Source organism: Falco rusticolus, chromosome 8, assembly GCF_015220075.1.
Source record: "Falco rusticolus isolate bFalRus1 chromosome 8, bFalRus1.pri, whole genome shotgun sequence".
Lineage (NCBI taxonomy): Eukaryota > Metazoa > Chordata > Aves > Falconiformes > Falconidae > Falco > Falco rusticolus.
Genome location: NC_051194.1, coordinates 53986226 through 53999484, shown reverse-complemented (window position 1 = coordinate 53999484; position 13259 = coordinate 53986226). Strand labels below are relative to the sequence as shown.

Here is a 13259-nt window from a genome sequence, read left to right as displayed (position 1 = left end):
AGCATGCTAGGGACCATCTGGTTGCCAGGTGTTTCCTGGCTTAGTTCTTCCTCACAATACACATCCCTCCTCCTCTCCTCTAATTCCAAGGAAGGCAATTTCTACCTCAGGACAGTCCTTCATTAAAAACACAGGCAAGGGCTTTATTGCAAGCAAGTCAGCTGCAGCACAGCAATGTTCACAGCCTGCAGCAGAAAGCCTAGAAGGGCTGTTTATTACCATATGTATCTCCCTGTGACTACCAGCAAAAGACTGCACCAACTGTATTTCTGTTAATAGGAAGGGAGCCAAGTGCAACATTTTCACTGTAACTTTGTACCTTGTGTCCTTCACTTATTAAAAAAAAACAAAAAAAACAAAAAAAACCAAAAAACACCCAAACAAACAAAAAAACCCATACACCAAACCACCACCCAAAGAATTTAAAGGTAAGAGAGAAGTTTTCCAGAACAGGACCATTTACACAAAAAGCAAGTGATGCAAATAGCACTAGGCAACTTCACAACCAGTGTAATTTGACGTCTTTCAGGAAGCAACGCAAGCTATTCAGGGAAGTTGGATCCTGTGATCTTTATTTTCAAAATGGCACGTTAGCTTCCTTAAAATCCCTGTCTTTCAGACAGGTAAAGGCCTTCCAGCTCTCATATACACATTCCTGCCCCTTCCCTTCACCAGCACTCAAGCATTTTAGAGAGCTGAACTGATAAAGTCATTTTTGCACAGCACTAACGTTGCCCTGGCTCAACTTACTGAGCTGGCTTGCCACAGGGTCAGGCAAGGACCAGGCACCGTGGGAGCAAACAGGTGCAGGATCCCCCCAGCACCAGCTGAGATAAGCCTTGGCTGCCAAGAGACCACATCCCAGACCACCAAATAGAAGGCTTCTCCTGGTTCCCATAATCGCACTAAGACTTAGTTTGCATAAGGCATCTCACATTTCAGCTTAAACCCAGGAAACATTTACTTGGGCACTTGCAGAAGGCAGTTTTCGGAAACTGTTTCAGGCTGGTTATATACAAGTACCAGGTTTGTTGGACATGCATAGCAAAATTGTCTCAATATTTCTCAAACAGGGTGGGGAAAACAGATCTCTGCTACAGCAAAAAAAAAAAAAAGACCTTGTGAGTCTTCCCAGTGTATGGAAGGAGGCTCTGTGCTCGGAGCTCCAGGGAGTCAGTCTTGATCCTCACACTGTCCTTGAGAATTAGTAGGATAAGGAACAGCAACTGCTCCTGCTCAGCAGACACACAAGGTAAAAACGTCTACTCTGCCCCAGCAGCCAGGAACACGGTTTTCCAGGCTTGGGTATAAACACAGTACCCAGCAGAGCCACTCCCCAGAGGCTGCTCCAGCAGCCTGCAGCCCTTAGCACAGGCTGTAGGTGCCCTAGGACTGCACTGCCTATGGGGACGTGAGGTCCTAATCAAATTATTGGGGGATACAGAGAGGATGATTTTGCAAAGACAAGGCTGAAATTTGCGCAGAAATTCCCCACAGGAATCACTTCCAAGCCAAGAAGAGCTTCACCAGTACTACTGTGGATCAGGACCTAAGCAAACAGGACAAGCTAAAATCAAACCCAACAGCACACCTGTGATGGACATGCCAGAGGCTCTCACCACTAGCCCAGAGCCCCACCAGCTAGCACATGCTGCCCACCCCATGGCTGTCTTGCCCATGATCCAAGACTCCTGTAAGCTCTCCAGGAGAGGAGCAACTCCTCATTTCAAAACAAGGTCCAGCAGGAGAATATCGCAAGTTCTTTTTTCCACGGTTTCATCTATATAGTAGATTTCTTACTTATGTGAAGCTCTGCCCAGAGCTATGTTTCAATGCAAAATGAGTGATTAAACTAAAAGCATCAAATGGAAAGACAGAAACACTTAAATGCAGGCAAAGCTACAGTGGAAGGGAAAACTGCCTAGTACCACTGCCAGTTGTGAAGGATTTTCAAGTTCAGCTGCAAAGTAAATCCATCATGGAAAGCAAAATATTAACAAGTGACTAAAGACTGAGCACCTTTATTCTTGAGGCACACTTGCTTGCTTGTTTGACTATTTGCATATTTTACTATATTTTAAAAGGAAGGTTTCTGCTAGAAATCATTTTTGCAAGCCTCAGAACATTCTTCAGAGAGCTACTCATCTGCTTAGTGACACAGGCATGGGGCAGGGCTTGTTTACTAATCTAGGAGGATTACACTTTAATCTAGATCATGCCTTGCCTGCAGGTAAGGGCAGTAGAGCAAACAATAAATACACCAGACTTTCCAACTGCAAAGGCATGAGAGGAACAGAATCCAAAAGAAAGTTATGTTTATATCATGTTTGGATGGGGAAGAGGTGAACATAAGGAGGCAGCTGCTTCTTCATATCTGTTGTTCAACAGTCTCTGGAAATCCTAGACAGGCAAATTGTATTCCTACTGTTGCGTCAGCTCTGAAACCTACCAGCTACAGCTGAAACAAGCCTCCACAGCTAGTTTTTCAAATAAAAACAACACATGCCTTTAACCTCGCTTTTTGCCTTTTTAATGCATGCAGAGTTCACTCCCCTATCGGAGGAAAACTCATTTTTCACTTACCTTCCCTCTCTGTTAGGCAAGTGAGAGAAAGTTACCAAAACATTGCCAGAGAAAACACAAAAAAAACCCCACTGCATCTAAAATATTCATTTTCTTTCCCACCCCAGTACACAGAGAGATCACTTAGTCTGTTGCACATTGGTATAAGCAATGTCACTGGGACTGATCTGGCTATAATCTAAAATTCATAAGAAAATTCCACACTCTTCAGAAAAAAATTACTACTTTATATAGTATATAAAATGAATTAGAAACAAAAATAACTCAGATCTTCCAAGTGACTGAAATTTCAGAACTGGAATTCACCTGAGAATGGCAGACCAGTATAGGCAAGACAAATCACCTGGTGCTGACCATAGCCAGAGGTATTTCAGAGAAAGGACCCATAATGTCAACTGTGCAATACCATGTCTTTAAGGAAATAGCTCTTTCTCATCCTGGTAGTAAACATAGCTTCACGTCCTGAAGCATGGAAAACATTAGGTTTGCCCAATATTTTTGCCCAAGTACTTATTCCCTCCTCCTGCTTGTAACAGGCTATAAAAAAAAATTGGTTCTAGAACATTTAATTCTAAGTGTAAACAAGTTACTTAAAGTACAGCTGTCACCATCACCATGTTGCTTTGTCCCCACTGCTGGAAGAAAACAGAAAATTCATGACCCCACCCATGAAAAGGAGTATCTGCCTTAAAATAACCTGTAGCATTTTTATCTGCTGGCTCAGAAAGGTACACACCTTTACCAATTAAACTCTGCCACTGTCAGCATCTTTTAAAAGAAAAAATTAGTTACAGTCAAGGGCTACTCTCTCATAAATAGCAGCATACATGCTTATTTGCACTGCAAGACAACAAGTAGAATCAAGTTGATAAAGAGATCTCAAAGCAAGGCATAAGGCATTGTTTCAGCAGATACTGACCTGACTTTGTGTCTCAAAGCCTGAGTTTCTGATGCGGGTTTCAAAAACAACTTAGTCCAGAAGAACCAAAGAACAGAAAACCCCCATGATTACAGCCGATCGGTGCACATCACACAATGCTGGGAGCACCTGGACGAGTCAGCACACGCCCAAAAATCAGTCCCTAAATGAACTCCAGAGCTGCAGGGGCAGCTGATGAGAAAGGCTTGATTGACTCTGTCCCTGTTGGTAATTACAGGTAATAAAGCACATAAAGCACGTCAGTGCTGGCATGCTGATACCAGCGTTACCATCTAAACAAACACGACCATTCAAGCATCTGAAGAATCAATATCATAAATAAGGTAAAATGAGAAATTCTGTTTGTAACTTCTGAATCCTTGTAATTATCAATTAAAGCTTTGCAACATATTATTAATTCCACTTATTGCTAACAGTGATGCTGCAAGTGTACAGTGGACCAAAACAAGTGAAGGAGAAAAAAAAAGGGGGGCGAAGCCTCACTGAATTCAGGGGTTTTGCCCATAGAAAGTTTCATCATTCTAAGTGAATGGAATCTGACTACACTTTTTTTTTTTTTCAAACACATTCCACTAAAAAGTTCTCAACTATTCATATTGAAAGGCACATTCAAAAGTATTATATTTTTAATCTCGCATTCAAAATACCAACAGTGTTTTAAGCAACACTAGTAGCATGCCATTTAAAATGGTCTAACCTAACAGATTTTAGGTCTTATCTATAAATCACTGATGCTAATTTTGGCAAACTATGTGGAATATGAAATTATAGAAATTCATTTTTCATATTACACAATGCCTTTTACTCACTTAGACATAAATTTATTATATGCTGTAACGGATAGCACTGGTTAATATTAAATGCTTACATTGAATATTTTGCTAAGTCTTACCCACAGGCACAACCAGCTCTCTATACCCCAAAAAGCTTAACTTTGCAGAACAACGTGGAATGAAAGCTCTTATTTACCACATTCTATCCCTTGCTCTTTGGAATGAATCATGTTATTAACTGTTCACACACACACAGAGGTTTGTTTGTTTTTCTCTCTCTCTTTTTTTTTTTTTTTTAAATTACTCTTTCACATATGTTTACCAACTTTCCCTCTACTACTTCAGGAAATATACATATTTTATCTCCTAACCAAAAGAAATATACCAGTTCCTTCCTCTTGATTCATGGGTTTCTTCATCATTTTCCTGGGGGAGACTTTCTTTACGGGACATCAAATCAATCATGTTAGAAAAAGACAGGGATGGGGACAAAACACTACCTTGCTACTGTCCTTCCAGAGACACTTAGCCCCAACACTAAATGTCAGGTCTGCTCTGGACTCCTGGTAACATGTACACTAACTCCCAGGTGTATTCTGAGCATGCTGACAGCCTGTGAAGAGCATCATTAGGGCCAGACTCTGCCCTGACTGAATCACTAGAAATCAAAAACGACTCTGATACAAATCTGGAGGAGCTGACTCTCTTAATTCAGAAACCTCTCTCCTATTCTTGTGGGTATCTCCCCGCACCACATGTTTTCTTATACAGGCACAGGGGAGCAGGGGAAGGAGGGCAGGGTAATTCTGCAGGTCAGGAGGCAGCTTGGTGCCAGCACAGCTGGCTCCATCTCCGATTCCCTCCCATCCTAAGCTACAGGTTGACAAACAGCATGGGATGTGAATGACCCAACACCCAGACCACCCTTTGTGCAAGCTCTACTCTCCTTTTCCTTTGCAAACCATTCAACTCTAACCCTGCATCTCTCCCTTTTTGAGCCCTTGGATTTTTTCCTCAGCCTTCTTGAACATTTTCTAATTGCTGAGGGAAACAAAAGCCAGTATTGATTTCAGCGTGACTCAAAGGAAGCAGGCGAATACCTAACTGCAAGAACACAGCCTTGCTGCAAACAGGAGCAGCCTGCCTGGCACGCCTTGCGACACAACCACCAAACAGCAGCTTGAGACACCTGAAAAGCACGTCAGGCACCAGCAGACAGGGATCTGTCAGTGAGAGGCACCCTGCACGTGAACATACAGCTGCTGTTAATCAAGCCACAGTCACAGTAGCTCAAACAAAGGTAGCAGTTCTGCGCTGAGTGATACCACATGGCCAGAACAGGAATGGGTGCCCAAGCACATCTTACCGGATCACGTGGAAGCAGCTGCAAGAACAGGACAGGGGCTTTAAAAGGCTGTGGGGTCTCTCTGTCCCACATCGGCCAGGGGACAGTGGAATCATGTTAACATTTCATTGGGAGCCGTTATACTGCAGTGTACAACCTCAGGTCCAGACAGAATTCCCCATGAGGGGATCAGATCTTCACTCCAGTCACAAAAAGGCTGCTGCCAAAAACAGAGTAGCTCGGCACAAAAAGAGCTGGTTAGCTAAAACAAGCTAACCAGCTTTCCCCAGCTAACCAGCATTCAGATCCAGACCTGAACCCTTAAAAAGGATTTTGAACACACACTTTCAGCCCATTTCACAGCAAACACAGAAAAGAGGCTTTCCTCACTGTTCCACTCAGTCTCTGAGCTTTCCCAGAGGTTAAGGGGGTCCTTGCACTTAAGGTCTGGCACCTTGAAACTGCCTGCACTGGCTTAACAACTTGTACAGAAACCATCCACAGAAAATAAGGAGAACGCACGCAAAAAAATTAAAAAAAAAAAAAAAAAAAAAGAGAGACAGACACTTAGCCCTACCTTGCATCCAGCCAGAGTTTCTCCGGGCACAGCCTGGACAATACCACGGTTGAGCTATGTAGGGAAGGAGGCCAATCAATGTTGATATGCGCCCACAGCCAGCAGATCTGGGTTTCTGGCCCAGTAGTAAAGCACTCAGTTCACTTTTGAAGGTCTACAGCACTTTCTACTGTTCATCTCTGTACCAAATTTGGACCAAGGCTGGAGTTTTCAAAAGCACAACCCTAACTGTTCTGAACTTTTATAATATCCCTACTCTATGTTCTCATTTTGAGATATTTTCTAACTTTGTTCATCCAAGATCAGAACCTCTGGAAAAGTGGCAAGTTTTGCACGGTGTAGCAGCTCTTCTAACAGATAATGTATGTTCCTCAAAATAGAACTGACAGATCCTAGTTTAAACCAGAAACCAGCCCCTATCATTCCCTCCAGAAAATAAAGTGAAAAAATAGGGTTAATTGAATCAATAGGTCTTATAATTAAATGCTGCCAAGTTAGCTGGCATGATTGGACTGCTGGTTTTGTGGTGGTTTGTTGTTGTTTGTTGGGGGTTTTTTAAAGTTATTTATCCAGAGGTTGCATACACTTTAAATACAAGTAATTTTGCAAATGGTTATTGAAATTTAAATCTCCCTCAGAGGACAAAATGACAAGTTTCACAAACAGAATACTAAGTTTTCATAGACTCAACTCAGTGGAAGCTACTGTGATCTAACTGCACTACAGCTAGTAGAATTAATAACAGAAAACTCCTCCTACTTCTTGCCAGGGGCTTCACCAACATGCGACAAGAAATACTCCTCCGATCCACATACCCATGAGTGCCAGCTGTAAATGAAGGAGCAGAATTTTCCAGAGGGGCAGAATTCTACGTACATATCTGTAACTTTTATTTTCCTGAAGGAGAAAAGTATCCGAGATTTTCAATAATGAGAAAACAGGACAGAAAGAGGCATTGTCTTTTTCCAGATGGTGCGAGTCAGGTGCAGATTCAATGAATTCAACACAGTTATATTGATTTTCTCCACTTAACACTCTTGCTTGCAATAGGTCCGCTGTCTCCCTTACAGTATATGAACATACAAATACACATACATGTATGTATATTTTATCTGCAAGATGGACACCATGTGCTAAAATATACAAATACTTATTACACCACAGAAAGTTAGAAAAACAGTTAGAAAAATGCTAAAAGAGAAACAGTATACTGTAACATTTGTCAAGCCTATCAACCAGCACTAACCTGTCTCACAGAATACAGAAAACAAAGAGATTTGATAAATCTTTATATTCCTGAGGTTGCCCAGTCCTCCCCTTTTCACCATAATTCCTTTCAAACCGGCACCCTAACAATGCTGCAAGATACTGAGTACAAACACTGACACTCTGAAACTGTTGTTTCATTATCATTTTGAATGATTGTGAGGAGCTCCTCACCACCTCCCCAGCCAAGATAAAAGAACAAAGATCAGTTTCATCTGCAAGACTGCTGCAGGGAAAAACAGCAGTGAGTGTAAAACCATAAGGAGCAACAGCATTAGCTCATCTTTTCTCCTTAATACAGCAGCAAACAATTAGTGTTAAACTAAAATGGGTCAATCAAGACCTCAAATCTTCTTAACAGCTAGCACAGTCAACCCATGTGCCCACAGCAAACCAAATTAACCCTATCGATACATCAGTCCTTTCCTCCAATACCTAGAAAGCAATTACAAGTGTCACATTGAATCTCCTTCTAAAACACCCTCCTATAGTTTAGTAGCATAACTTGTGATTAAACCTACCCATGAAATAAAAGCTTTTTCCACTACCGAGGCAGGCAGCTTAAAACAACACCTCTGTTTCCAGCGCCAATCCTCTAAGTCAGCTCCACCCTATGGAAATCAGTCTCATGCTGGTTTTTGTTACTTGTTGAGATGCACTACAGAACTGCTGCTAATAAGCACACCTGTACGTGAAGCAAAAGAACGGAAGAAAAAGCACAAGCCCTAAACATGTAAAGACCCACCCATAATCTCCCTTACTGTGTGCATGTGTGTTTGGGGAGGAATAAACAATGCTGTGGTTTCACGGAACACTGTTCATTTCTGTGCTTTCTCTGGAGGTACTCGGCACCACCGAACACCGTCAAGGGTTTTTCACCAGTGAGCCCACATATCCTGAATTTACACTCCTTCCCTTTTAAGCAAAACCATTCCCTTTTCCATTAGAAATACGCTTAACTTCTAAGCATGCTTAAGGCTCACTTTCAAGGGCAGTTAAGCTTGTGTTTAAACAACTGAATAAATCAAGATGGACCAAAACAAGCATCCTTGAGTCTCAGGGGAAAATTCTACTTATTGGCACATGCATAATTTTATTTCCTCATCAAGTACACGCACGGACATTAAGGTAGCACACAAACAAAATACCCAGATCATCAGCTAATTCAGTCTAGAAGGGACCTTGGGAAGTCACCTAGTGATGGTTTTCTGGCTGTTACTCATTTGTATGCATGTTAACTGCAATGCTCCCTGATCCTTTTCTAGGTAAGGCTTCAGTTCAGCTACAAATGTCCTGCAGGCAGGAGCGCCTCTTTGGGGAACCTCAACAAAGCCTAGGGGTGGGTTTTTTCTTTTGCCGTGAGCCAAAGGTTATACCAGATCAGTTTTCAGCACCACCATTGCCTGTGCTATAGGTGAAAGATTTCTAAGGAACTCAGGCCTTTGGACTCACCCACAATTTATAGAGAAGCACTGTCTGAGATGTTTTTTACCCCTTTTTCTTAAGCTAACCATCATTTGTCCCATCATGGCTGATCAGATTTCAGATCTCGAGATGCTGCAGCTCCATTACAAGTTCTGTCAGTACCCTGTGACTTTGCAGAGCTTGTAGTAATAAAGAAGCAAATTTTTGAAAGCCATCATCATAAAGTCCTCACAACCTAAATTCATTTTGACTTCTCCCTCTTCCCACCCCTTTAAGGAAACAAACCTGTCTCCAACACATGTGTATGGCATCCCACATCTGGGGGGTGATAGCTGAAACAGTCCAGCAGAGTCTGCAGTGGGCCTCACCCACCCACACCACCACTGTGTTTAGGTATTTCTAGTGATTTCCATGGCTCAGACAACTGTTAAGTGAACTCGGGGCCAGATCCTGCTCTGGTGTCAGTACATGTAGCAAGTGTTCCCCCCCATGAATCCGGATATATGGTTTAGCAAATGGTAACTCATACAGAAAGCAGCACAACACAGGCTGAAAGGAAAGGTATGCTTCTGGAAAAACATCTAGCGACAAGGGAATTTTTAACCTGTAGACTGTAGCAAGTCTTAGGGACTACTGTGATCAGATCATTCGTGCCTAGGCACAGCACCTCAGAGGTCATTAAATTACAACTTTTTCTTTATTGTCAGAACATATTTAAAGAGCACAGCTAAGTGGGTAGTGACATAACGTACCATAACAATTACATCAGATCTCTAAATCAAGGGCGCAAATGCTGCTTTTATATAACAAACTGCATTATAAGCACAACGAACTGCCCTCCATGCTCAAAGCATGCTAGAACTCTCCACAGAAGAACAGCAACTTTTTATTCTCAGGATGACAGCTCTTTGGCTTCTCTCAAACACCCACAGGCAACGTGCAATATGGGTGCAACACACTGTAAAGTTCCATTAACCAAGCCCTGTCCCTTGGGTAAAAGCTGAGAAAAAGAGAGAGCGCTTATGGCACTGCTCCTCACTGCTGGTATTACCCCTCTTCCCAGAGTCCTACTGCACCAGGGCTCACCTGCATGTTCCATTTCCACACTGAACGGACTCACTAAGCCACCGGGATTATTTGCAGTGTACTAGTTTAGCTCACCTGTAAATGCCTGAGCTCCAGGAGACTGGTACCATATTAAGATGGGGGTCTTGCCCACTGCTGACTGCATCATCAGTGTTTTGCAAATGAGTGAAATGAAATACACAGTGAGGAATCCAGCAGTTCCTAGACCTAGATGCTTACATGGGTGAACTTGGTCTCCATTCTACACATCAGACTTTCAGAACATTAGCACCAGAAACACACACCCATCCACAAACTTAACCGGAACATCTCTGTGCTAACTGAAGAGAGATTTTAGCACACGCAGGGAAGGTGCCCATTCTTTCATTGTTGGTGAATCACTTCTCAGTGATCTATGAAGTAACGGCAGGGGTAACTTCACTAGATAATGCTCTCAGCACATTCTCCCTCTCTTCCCAGGAAGGGCTGAGATGCTGTGATCACATCATCCAGTCGGGAGGGAAGTGAGAGAAGCTGTAGAAAATAAATAGAATTCTGCAGCTGAGCCTCTTCTTCAGTGCATGGGCTATGAGATCTGTAGTCTAGACATCCCTGCAAGTCTAAACCAGCACAGGTGAAAAGAAACAGGTTCTTTCACAGATGGAAAACAAAGGTTTGGGGAGGAAATGGGAAAAAACAACATAAAGGATATGTGCTTCAATCTGGCAAGAAAGAACCCTTCTGAAAATGAAAGGGACAGGTTTTCTGAACCGCAAGCAGCGCAAATGCTGGACAGCAATGTTTTTTTGAGAAAGGATGGAGTAACATTTATTGACACAACCACAAACACACAACAAAATATGAAAAGGGATGCTAGAGACTTAGAATAAATAAGACTTTAAAAATGCATATGTATACATCCCATTCTACTGCATGATTTCATGCTAATGGCCACTTACACGAGAAAGCCTGCTACTTCATACCGGGAAGAAGCCTACATGAAAATCCACCGATGAATTGGAGTGTATCTTTTTTCAGAGGAAAACTGAAAGTTCCTGCTTAGCACGGGGAAATAAATGATGTCGGTACCTTACACACAGAAAGCAACTCTCCCGGCATGCGACACACCCCCTTCTCTCCCAGAGGTATTTCATAAAGAATATTTTACTCATACGCCAGGTTGCAATTAGTGTCTCAAACATATACGCAACAAACTGAGGCAAGCAGTCTTTATTTGGTAGATGATATTCGGTGCAACATTACGGCACCACAGAGCTGCATACGCTCACGGCTTGTACCTGCAGCAGTTCAAGCGGGGCACATTTTGCATAATTTTCTCTTACATAAAAAGGCTTTGTTCTCCACCGCCTCACTGCGGTTACCAGCCTCCCCGTGCACAGTTGTTTCCTCTCCACGGCTGATCCATTCAATACAGGGAATGGCTTTTTTTTCTTTTTCTTTTCTTTTTTTTTTTTTTTGTAATTTTTAACCTCCCCAAAGCAAATTAAAAGCGCTTGCAAACATCGCACCCCCCGGTCTCACACAGCGCCCTTTGTTCAGCCTTACAGGTCCCTTCAGAGGAGCTTAGGGGCGGGGGCAGGAGAGGACAGGAGGTGACATCCTTGAGAGGGTTTTACCGTCTAGAGATACTCACCACCCTGACAGGCCCTGGGCCCGAGCCCACCGCCCCTATGAAGGCCGAAGAGGCGTTATTGGGGGGCCGCCCCCTTCCCGTACCTCCGGCCACGGCTCCGGGCGGTCCGCGGGGCCGACCCGCTGCAAACTTCGGCCGGGGCGCGGCGCCCCCCGCCGCAGCCCGCGCCCGCCTGAGGGAGCGCGTGTGGGCCCGGGCCCCCAGCGGCCCCCAGCGGTCCCCAGCGGTCCCCAGCGGCCGGTGCGCGCCCACCCCCCCGAGGGGCGCCAGCCCCCCCCGCCGCCACGGGCCGTCCCGTCCTTTCTTCACCTCCTCCTCTTCCGATGGGCACCCGGCGACAGCCCGCCCGCAGCGGGACGGCGGCTGGGGCCTCGGGAGCGTCCTTACCTGAGCGCCGCGGCGGCTGCCGGCACCGGGACGCGCCGAGGGGCAGAGAGAGGGCGCGCCGCCGCCGCCGTGCCCACCTCAACCCGCCCCGCCGCTCTCGGGGCTGTCGCCGGGACGCGGCCGCCTGCGCGCCGCGAGCCCCCGGGACCCGCCCCCCTCCTCCGCCCCCGGCCCCGCCCCGGCCCGGCCCCGGCGCCGCTCCCGCAGGGCCCCCGCGGCGGCGGTAGCAGCGGCCGGCCCGTCGCCGCCGCCCCCTCGCGGCCGCCCCCTCGCTCCGCCCCGCCCCGCGCCCTGCCCGCCGCCCGCAGCGGCCCCTGCATTGCGGAGGGGCCCCGCGGCCGCCGCGTACCTGCGCGGGGCCGTCTGGCAGGGAGCGGGGCCGTCTGGCAGGGAGCGGGGCTTGGCCGCTGCGGGGCTCGGCGGCAGCCGGTCCCGGCCCTGGGGCCGGCCCGCGGCCCAGCGGGTGACACCCTGCCTTGCCGCGGGGCCATCGTCCCGCCGTCTAGAAAAGCACCCCGAGAGCCCCTCACCTGATTGCGCTTGGGTCTTCCGGCGGTGCGAGGCTCAGCTCAACCGAACATCCCCTTCCCCTCTGGGGGAAGAGAACGGATAATGGTGAGAGAGGTGAAAAACCGCATTTATGGCACCTCCGAGGCTGCACCCTGCTAGCTCACCTACTGTGGTCTTGTAGGGCCGAGCTCTCCAGCCATCTCCCGGAATCCGGCAGTAACAGAGATTCTATTACTATGTCACTTGCCAGCTTTTCAAACTGAACTTTCCCCCTCAGCCCCTCAGGACATCCATTACTGTTTCCGTATTCCATAAAGCAGGCAAGGGCAAAGCCATCCATCATGCAGCGCCGCTGAGGTGGTGGAGCTGCAGCCTCGGCCCATCGCACCCTTCAGTCAGCGTCACTTGGTTTCAGTTCCCTTTGCTGGAGATGAAAGAGTAAAATGGTACTGTCTTACCTTTTCCATTTCCTAAACAAGTTAGGCTAATGGGTTTGTTAAAAACCAATGTGCAAAAGCCAGTTTGTCAGAACCTTAACCCGGAATTCTATGTCACGTATGTATTAGCCTAATACCTGCTTTTGAAACAGCTACTATGCTTTCATCCAGTAAAGATAAATATTGCTATTCTTCTTTATATCTGGGTGCCAGAACACGCACTAACTGTAACCCATACTGCAGTGCCAAAACTTCAAATACTAATTTCAGTTTTCTTTCATTTTGCTGCACCACTCT

At 45.6% G+C, this 13259-nt stretch overlaps 1 protein-coding gene across 32 annotated transcripts in view; it reads right to left on the bottom strand.

The window, feature by feature from the left end:
• The window catches only part of MAP2 (microtubule associated protein 2), a 235633-nt gene extending 223479 nt beyond the window's left edge, over nucleotides 1–12154 (bottom strand). For all 32 annotated transcript variants that reach the window (XM_037397661.1, XM_037397681.1, XM_037397683.1 and 29 more), the window contains exon 1: nucleotides 12016–12154. The gene's annotated coding sequence lies outside the window, so the exon portion shown is untranslated. The remainder of the gene's footprint in view (nucleotides 1–12015) is intronic.
• Between the last annotated feature and the right edge of the window lie 1105 nt (nucleotides 12155–13259).